Below are 8,838 nucleotides of genomic sequence, written 5' to 3'. Positions count from 1 at the left end.
TTGACACAGGGCTGTTTCCAATGGGCGCCTCCTTGCATTTCTGGAGCAGCGTCATTGTAACGATGGTACAGGTCAGGGGAGTGGTCACTCCCCTTTCCTTTGTCCAGCAATGTGTGAGTTGTGCAGCAAAAGATGCCTCGGTGTAGGAAAGTACCATGTTCCTTGGCATGTTACCCCCATCTTTACCTGTATGTCAGAATGTTTTTTCCTGTCTCACTGGGATCCTGCTAGCCAGGACCACAGTGCTCATAATTTATGGCCTAATGTGTATGCCTGTGTGGTGCCTAACCGTGACACTGAGGCTCTGCTAACCAGAACCTCAGTGCCTATGCTCTCTCTGCTTTTAAATTTGTCACTGTAGGCCAGTGACTTCATTTACCAATTTCAACTGGCATACTGGACCCCCCTTATAAGTCCCTAGTATATGGTACCTAGGTAACCAGGGCATTGGGGCTCCAGGAGATCTGTATGGTCTGCAGCATTTCTTTTGCCACCCATAGGGAGCTCAGACAAACCCTTGCACAGGCCTGCCATTGCAGCCTGCGTGAAATAACGCACGTTATTTCACAGCCATTTTCACTGCACTTAAGTAACTTATAAGTCACCTATTTGTCTAACCCTCACTTGCTGAAGGTTAGGTGCAAAGTCACTAAGTGTTAGTGCACCCTTGCACTAGCAAAGGTGCCCCCACATAGTTCAGGGCCATTTCCCCGGACTTTGTGAGTGCGGGGACACCATTACACACGTGCACTACATATAGGTCAATACCTATATGTAGCTTCACAATGGTAACTCCGAATATGGCCATGTAACATATCTAAGATCATGGAATTGTCCCCCCATTCCAAAATTGGGGAGCCAATTCCATGCATCCTGGGGGCTCCACCATGGACCCCCCAGTACTGCCAAACCAGCTCTCTGAGGCTTGCACTGCAGCTACAGCTGCTGCCACCTCACAGACAGGGTTCTGCCCTCCTGGGGTCTGGGCAGCCCAGTCCCAGGAAGGCAGAACAAAGCATTTCCTCTGAGAGCAGGGTGTTACACCCTCTCCTTATGGAAATAGGTGTTACAGGCTGGGGAGGGGTAGCCTCCCCCAGCCTCTGGAAATGCTTGGAAGGGCACAGATGGTGCCCTCCTTTCATAAGCCAGTCTACACCGGTTCAGGGTCCCCTTCTCCCCTGCTCTGGAGCGAAACTGGAAAAAGGAAAGGGGAGTGACCACTCCCCTGTCCATCACCACCCCAGGGGTGGTGCCCCAAGCTCCTCCAGTGTATCCCAGGCCTCAGCAATCTTGCTTTGCAAGGTGTGGGGGCACCCTGGAGGCCTCTGAGTGGCCAGTGCCAGCAGGTGACATTAGAGACCCCTCCTGATAGGTCCTTAGCTGATAACGTAGCCAATCCCCCTCTCAGGGCTATTTAGGGTCTCTCCTGTGGGTTCTCTTCAGATTCTGTTTGCAAGTTTCTTTCAGGAATCCTCTGCAACAACTTCAGACTCTTCTGACCTCGGATCAACCGCAGCCTGCTTCAAGAAACGTTGTAACTGTAACAAAGTGTCTACAAGAGACACTTTCTTCAGAAACCTCAGCTCCAAGTCAGCAACTGCAACAGTTTCCACGGTGTGCATGCTCTGGGGACTCCCTGTCTTCATCCTGCACCAGAAGGACCAAAGAAATCTCCTGTGGAGTGACAGAGTCACTCCCCTGCTCCAAGCAGGCACCTTCCAAGATGACGACCAGTACCCTGGGACTCCTGTCACAGCGACTAGCGTGCTCCTAATGACACAGAGGGTGGACATCATCGACAGACTGTCCTGAGGTCCTGCTGATGCAATTTGGAGGAGGTAAGACCTTGCCTTCTCTGAGAGCGACGGTACCCGTGTACTGCGTCTTCTTCACCTCCTGAAGCCTCTGTGCACTCTTTGCAAAATTCCTTCGTACACAGCCTAGCCCAGGTCCCCAGCACTCCATCCTGCGACGCCCAACTCACTGAGTTGTTCTTCGGCAGCATGGTACCTTCCTTTGTTGTGCTGCGTCAATCACGTTTTGCAGCTCCTTCGTCCCCGTGTCCTGGGACCTCCGGGGGTGCTGGCTGGCATCATGAGGGCTCTCTAAAGTGCTGAGAGACCCCTCTTCCTCCTCACCCCCGCCTGGGTCCATCCAGCACCATTTTGATGCAAAACGCACTTTTGTCGTAGCGAAGGCTTGTTGGCGACGTCCAACACAAAATTACGTCTGCAACGATCTTCACGCCATGTGACATCTTTTGCATCATGCTGGAACCCGCTGGCATCTTCCTAGGGTGCATTTCTGCAGTCTTCGACTAACCGTGGACTATTTTGTTTTTACCCTTTTATGGTTTGGCAGGGGCTCCTGTCCTTCCTGGAACTTCTTTCGACTTCTGGACTTGGTCCCCTTCCTTTGCAGGTTCAGATCCAATAAACCAGCAGTTGTTCTTTGCAGACTTTGTTGGCTCCTGCAAAATCCCAATCACGAGGTGTAGTGTGTCCTAAGGAAACTTGCAGTACTTTACTCCTGCTTTTCTGGGCTCTGGGGTGGGGTAATTTACTTACCTTTACTGTATTCTTACCCTCCCAGCGATTCTGCACACACTACACTTGTCTAGGGGGGGAATTCGTGATTCTCATTCTACGTTCTTAGTCTATGGTTTGTGTTGCCCCTAGACCTATTTTCTCCCATTGCATTCTATAGGATTTCCTATTGTTTGCATCGTTCTATGACTATTTAATTGTCTAATTTTGGTGTCTAGTGTATATATTGTGTATATTACCTCCATAAGGAGTATTGTCTCTAAGATATTTTTGGTACTGTGTCACCCAAATAAATACCTTTATTTTTGGTAACACTGAGTATTGTCTTTACTTGTGCATAAGTACTGTGTAACTATAAGTGGTATTGCATGAGCTTTGCATGTCTCCTAGTTCAGCCTAAGCTGCTCTGCTATATCTACCTCTATCAGCCTAAGCTGCTAGAACATTACTACTTCACTAAGAAGGGATAACTGGACCTGGCACAAGGTGTAAGTACCCAAGGTACCCACTACAAACCAGGCCAGCCTCTTACACTCAGAATTTCTGACACGTCTCTGAAAACGTGCACCATGCAGCTCTGTATTGTAAATACAGCGCATCCATGGTGTTGTTAGGGGATCTTAGGGAAGCGCAAGAAATCTGACACATCATGCCGACGCATCAGATTCTTGTAAATGAGACCCTCAGTCGCTGTTGCGATGGAGTGTGCTTAGCGCCATTTAAATCAGGCCCTTTGTCTAGGACTTTTGGTAACTTACAGCACCTATTTGAATGTTTTATATTACCACTATGCAGTCCTTAACATTGCGCATTACTACACTATTACAAAATTACAAAAAACATTATATTTCGCATATTTTTCCCTTGTCGTTGTGGGATTGAAGCGTATCCCAATCCAATGTTACCTGAGATTGCACTAGTGAAGGCTTTATGAATGGTGCAAAGAAACCACAGTAGTGGCAGGTGGTTAGCGTCAGAAATCATGTCATCCATGTTTTTAGGGTTCCCGGTGCAATACTTGCACTGACATGTGCTGCCTCGGCAGACTCCAGTGAGTGCGACTGAGCAGGAAGGTTCCATAGGTGTTTCATCTTAATCCATTGCACTGCTAGAAGTTTTTGCAAACAATCTTTTCTTTGCAGGGGTTGTTGGTGTACCTTCTATGCTGTTGGTATACAAGATCCCCTCTTACCCTCCTAAACGGACACAATGACCTTTAACCTCGTCAGTGCTGGGGGTCTCCACTATTAGGCTACAACAAGCCTCAGAATTGTGTCTGCCCCACAAAGACATGTCTGTCCCAGCGACGCCGGGGACACTTAGAAGCCTCTATTGAGGGTAATCATTGCCTTTGCTGCACAGCGCTCAGCCTCTGTGTTATGTGTACAGAGGTGAGGCATGGTGGCTCTAGAAACCTGAGCTACATCATGTTTTGGGGTCGGTTTTAGGGTCCGGGGTGGTTATTTTTTGGGAGAGGACAGATAGCGTCAGAACGACCCAAGTCCCTGGCATATGTAGAAAGCCAGCCTCTTCACAGCTGTAGATTGGGCAGTGTGGGGGCGCTTGGGTAGTTTTTGCTATTTTGGCCGGATAAATGATGCTCTTTGTAATATGGACAGCTGAATCAACTTCAATTTTGAATTACGAGAAACTTTCTGCGGATATGAGTCCCTCTACCCCACTCCTTGTCATTAAACTCTCTGCCAATCCCTGAGTCCCTGAGTGATGACTCCTCCATAGTAGACAGTCGCAGCTGGGCTCTGTGGGGGCGCTTTACATCAGGGTGCAGAGTCTACAGTAGTTTGTGTGGGAGGGGGGTCTTGTGGGATTGTACGCCATCCCGTGTGTAACGGCCCAGCCACAAGCCCCTTTATGAATCTCATGCTTGTCCCTACAGGTCTTGAAGAGCCTCAGGCTGCCATCTTCAAACAGCTCCCTACCTGGGTAAAGTGTTTGTTGGACCACTGGGCGAGAGCCTTGGAGGACAGCCAACCAACACGCAGGGGGAGGCCGGTCAATGGTAGGGCTGGGTCAGTAGCCCTCACTTCACCACTGAAACCACCACGATAATCAGACTTGAGCACCTAACAACATGGTGGGAGTTAGGGAATAGGAGACCATGTAGTGTCCCGGAGGTTCACGCTGTCGGGGACATTGATGTTTCAGTCAAGGAACGATTCGCTAACCATCTCATGGGCCACTGTAACCGAGCAGCAACACAATATATCTGGAAATCTAGGACTCCCAGCCCCTGTCTGGCAGCAGGAACCAAAGCTGGGATAGTGGTCCTGTTCCTCTACCTGCACCCAGACTAGGATCCCTACAATCCATTCCCAAAAGTGCTGATGGAGGACAGTTCAGGTGGTTCTCCAATGTCTTGCACAAGGTAGAGGGAGAGACATAGGCTTCTAGGCTTCTGCTAACAGGGAATCCACAGAAGGTTTTTAGGGAAGGTTTTACCACCTCATGGTTTCAGGACCATCGAAGAGAGGGGTTCAAGGCCCCTTAAAGCGGGGGGGTGAATGATCTCTGCTGCTCGGGTCAGAGTATATGCAGAGGCGGGCGGAGGGGTGAGCCCACTAGGACCACTGTTGCCTCCTCCTTAGTAAGAGGGAGGCAGGGAGAGTTCCCATCAGCATCTCGGATTCACACGATGAATCAGTCCCCGGTGGGCAGAAATATGAAGGAATTTATTTTTTTTAAAGTTAGCGATGAATAAAAAAAAGTTACCAGGTGGTTACAAAATGGCCACAGCGTGGACACATGGCCCATCCCAGAGGATTGGTTAAGGACGTGACTACTGCAAGTGGCTCACTAGGGGAGGTCACTGCGTCATCTGTCCTTGATGCACAATAGACCTGTCGGGCCTTCTGATGGATCAATGATGCTCTTCAGCTGCTATCTTATAGTCAGACCTGCTACTGGGATCATGAGCTTTCCTCCATTTCCTTTCTTTCACATTCCTTTTTTAATCCCTGTAAAGGAGATTTAAAATAGGTAATGAGAGACCCCTCAAGCCCTCGGCCCATTCACTTCACCAACCTCAGAAACAAGAGACAGAAACCTCCAGTTCTCTGCCCAACTGACCAAGCACAGGGGTGTAGCTTCCATTGGTGCAGCAGGAGCAGTGGCACCGGGGCCCAGAGACCTGAGGGGCCAGGTGACCCCTGATTATTACTGTGTCTTATAATTCAGTATAAAAATATTTAAAAAATATATAAAATCAGTACATATTTATTAGTTAATTATAATGTTCTTATTTCCTAAAAGGTTATAAAATATTCTATAATCAAACTAAATTAACGAATTCAAGTCCCATCACGCTGGCCTTGTCATAAATAGAAAGGAGACTGATCTTACATTATCTTCTTGTGATTATGGACTGATTTAGATTGCGACAGACAGGTTACTCTGACATAATAGTGACGGATACCCCATCTGCCGAAATATAAACCCTAGTCTTTCCTATGGGATCCCTGCTTCGGCAGACGGGATATCTGTCACCACTGGGACGGTGTAACCCAACTGCTGAAATATAAACCCTAGTCTTTCCTATGGGATCTCTGCTTCGGCAGACGGGATATCCGTCACCAATGGGACGGCGAAACGCAACTGCCGAAATATAAACCCTAGTCTTTCCTGTGGGATCTCTGCTTCGGCAGACAGGATATCCGTCACCACTGGGACGGCGTAACCCATCTGCCGAAATATAAACCCTAGTCTTTCCTGTGGGATCCCTGCTTCGGCAGACGGGATATCCGTCACCACTGGGACGGCGTAACCCAACTGCCGAAATATAAACCCTAGTCTTTCCTATGGGATATCTGCTTCGGCAGACCGGATATCCGTCACCACTGGGACGGCGTAACCCAACTGCCGAAATATAAACCCTAGTCTTTCCTGTGGAATCTCTGCTTCGGCAGACGGGATATCCGTCACCACTGGGACGGCGTAACCCAACTGCTGAAATATAAACCCTAGTCTTTCCTGTGGGATCTCTGCTTCGGAAGACGGGATATCCGTAACCACTGGGACGGCGTAACTGCTTCGGCAAACGGGATATCCGTCACCAGTGGGACGGCGTAACCCAACTGCCGAAATATAAACCCTAGTCTTTCCTATGGGATCCCTGCTTCGGCAGAGGGGATATCTGTCACCACTGGGACGGCGTAACCCAACTGCCGAAATATAAACCCTAGTCTTTCTTGTGGGATCTCTGCTTCGGCAGACGGGATATCCGTCACCACTGGGACGGCGTAACCCAACTGCCGAAATATAAACCCTAGTCTTTCCTGTGGGATCTCTGCTTCGGCAGACTGGATATCCGTCACCACTGGGACGGCGTAACCCAACTGCCGAAATATAAACCCTAGTCTTTCCTGTGGGATCTCTGCTTCGGCAGACGGGATATCCGTCACCACTGGGACGGCGTAACTGCTTCGGCAAACGGGATATCCGTCACCACTGGGACGGCGTAACCCAACTGCCGAAATATAAACCCTAGTCTTTCCTGTGGGATCTCTGCTTCGGCAGACGGGATATCTGTCACCATTGGGACGGCGAAACCCAACTGCCGAAATATAAATTAGGTCCTATGTTTTTAGTTTCTGGAAACCTTACAGGGTACACAGTGAAATATATATTTTTACATTTCATCGACCTCTTACCTTCCCAATTTTCTTGGTTTCTCTTTCACTTCTGTCAACAGTGTTAACAGCTATAAAATGTTAGACTTTTTTTGCTATTGGTTTTTAGTAAATCACTTCTTGTTGGAAAGATTTTTCTAAATCATCCTTTATATCGTGGTGCACGGTATCTTCACAAATCCCAGAATTGATGGAGCACTTACATATGCCCATTCTTCCTCAAAGCATCTTTAGTATTATTGGTAATAACTGTTTAACAATGCATATTTTAGGTATTAATGGGCATATTTACAAGAAGGTGGCACATCAGTCCTGATGCGGCATGTTTCTTGCATCGCCCTACGCCCCCCATGACAACATGTGTGCGCCATATTCACGATACAGCGCACCATGGCGCACGTTGGGATAATAGCGGCAAAAATTTTGATGCTATTGTGGTGCTTTGCAGGAACAGCGACAACAATGATGGCGCTACTCCTGCAAAGGAAAGGGAGGCCCATTTCAAACAATGGCAGCGTCACTTTAAAGCCTGCCTCGGCAGGAATTAAAAATGACAATAAAATGGCACAGTGAAAGCTTGTGACATTCACTGTGCCAGTTTTTAGGGCCTCCCTGTGTCGGAACGCCCCCCTTGCACACAGTGTGCCCGGTGCAAGCATAATGTGGCACAAGGGGTTACAAAGTGGCACAATGCAAGCATTGCGCCACTTTGTAAATACAGCACGGGGAAATGGCCTCCTTCACGCCACATCAGCGTAACAGAAATGGTGCTAGTGTGGTGCACGGAGGCGCTACGGGCTTGCAAATACACTCCTTATTTTATACACATTTTTCTCATTTTAACCTCTTTGATGCTGTTATGTTAGTCGAAAACGTTAATCCATCCATTTGAAATCAATCATTGAGTACCATTACCATGGGTAATAGTAACACATTTAACTTGAAGTGCTTAGAAGCGACTGCAGTGTGGTATGAAGAGCTGTATAAAAACAAGTTATTATTGGTATTAGTTTGCCAGATTACATTCCAGTATCTCTGGATGTCACTAAAAGTATTTATTCTTTTTCAGGAACCTCACAACTAGAGTGTGATGATAATAAGAAGACCAAATGTGAATCTTCATTAAAAAGGGGACAGACAGGTGAGGTTGATTTACTGTGGCCTCCTTCCTTCCAGGGTGTGTGGCCCAGAGGGTCTGATGGATGCAGATGCAATGTTTCAGAGGCAATGCCCCTGGTCAGCCACTGTTAGAGAAGGAAGCCCAGGGATCTCTGTGTGGGAGGAACTATGTTATAACTGGGTATCTCTGACAATGCCTCCCAGAACATACCTGGATGTGTTCCTGCATGGGAATTGTTGAATTTATTCCTCGATTGTAGAGTTTTTATAAAATGCTCAAACCACTGGTTGCTGTTTCTGAGCGCTGGGAAGGAGAATGAATCACTGGACAGAAGGTAACAAGTAACAGAAGCTGCACTGGCAAAAAAGAACATTTACAGAGTAAGAATGTCAAAGTCCCATATGTGGGAGAAACCTGCACGTTAAGAGAAGAGTGATGAGAGACCCCTCTTAGACATCTAACTGGCTGCAGTAGTGGAGGGTCTGTGGTGATCATCAATCAATCAATCATTCAGGATTTACAAAGT

This window comes from Pleurodeles waltl, chromosome 4_2 (genome assembly GCF_031143425.1).
Source record: "Pleurodeles waltl isolate 20211129_DDA chromosome 4_2, aPleWal1.hap1.20221129, whole genome shotgun sequence".
Classification (NCBI taxonomy): Eukaryota; Metazoa; Chordata; class Amphibia; order Caudata; family Salamandridae; genus Pleurodeles; species Pleurodeles waltl.
This window is presented reverse-complemented; position numbering follows the sequence as displayed.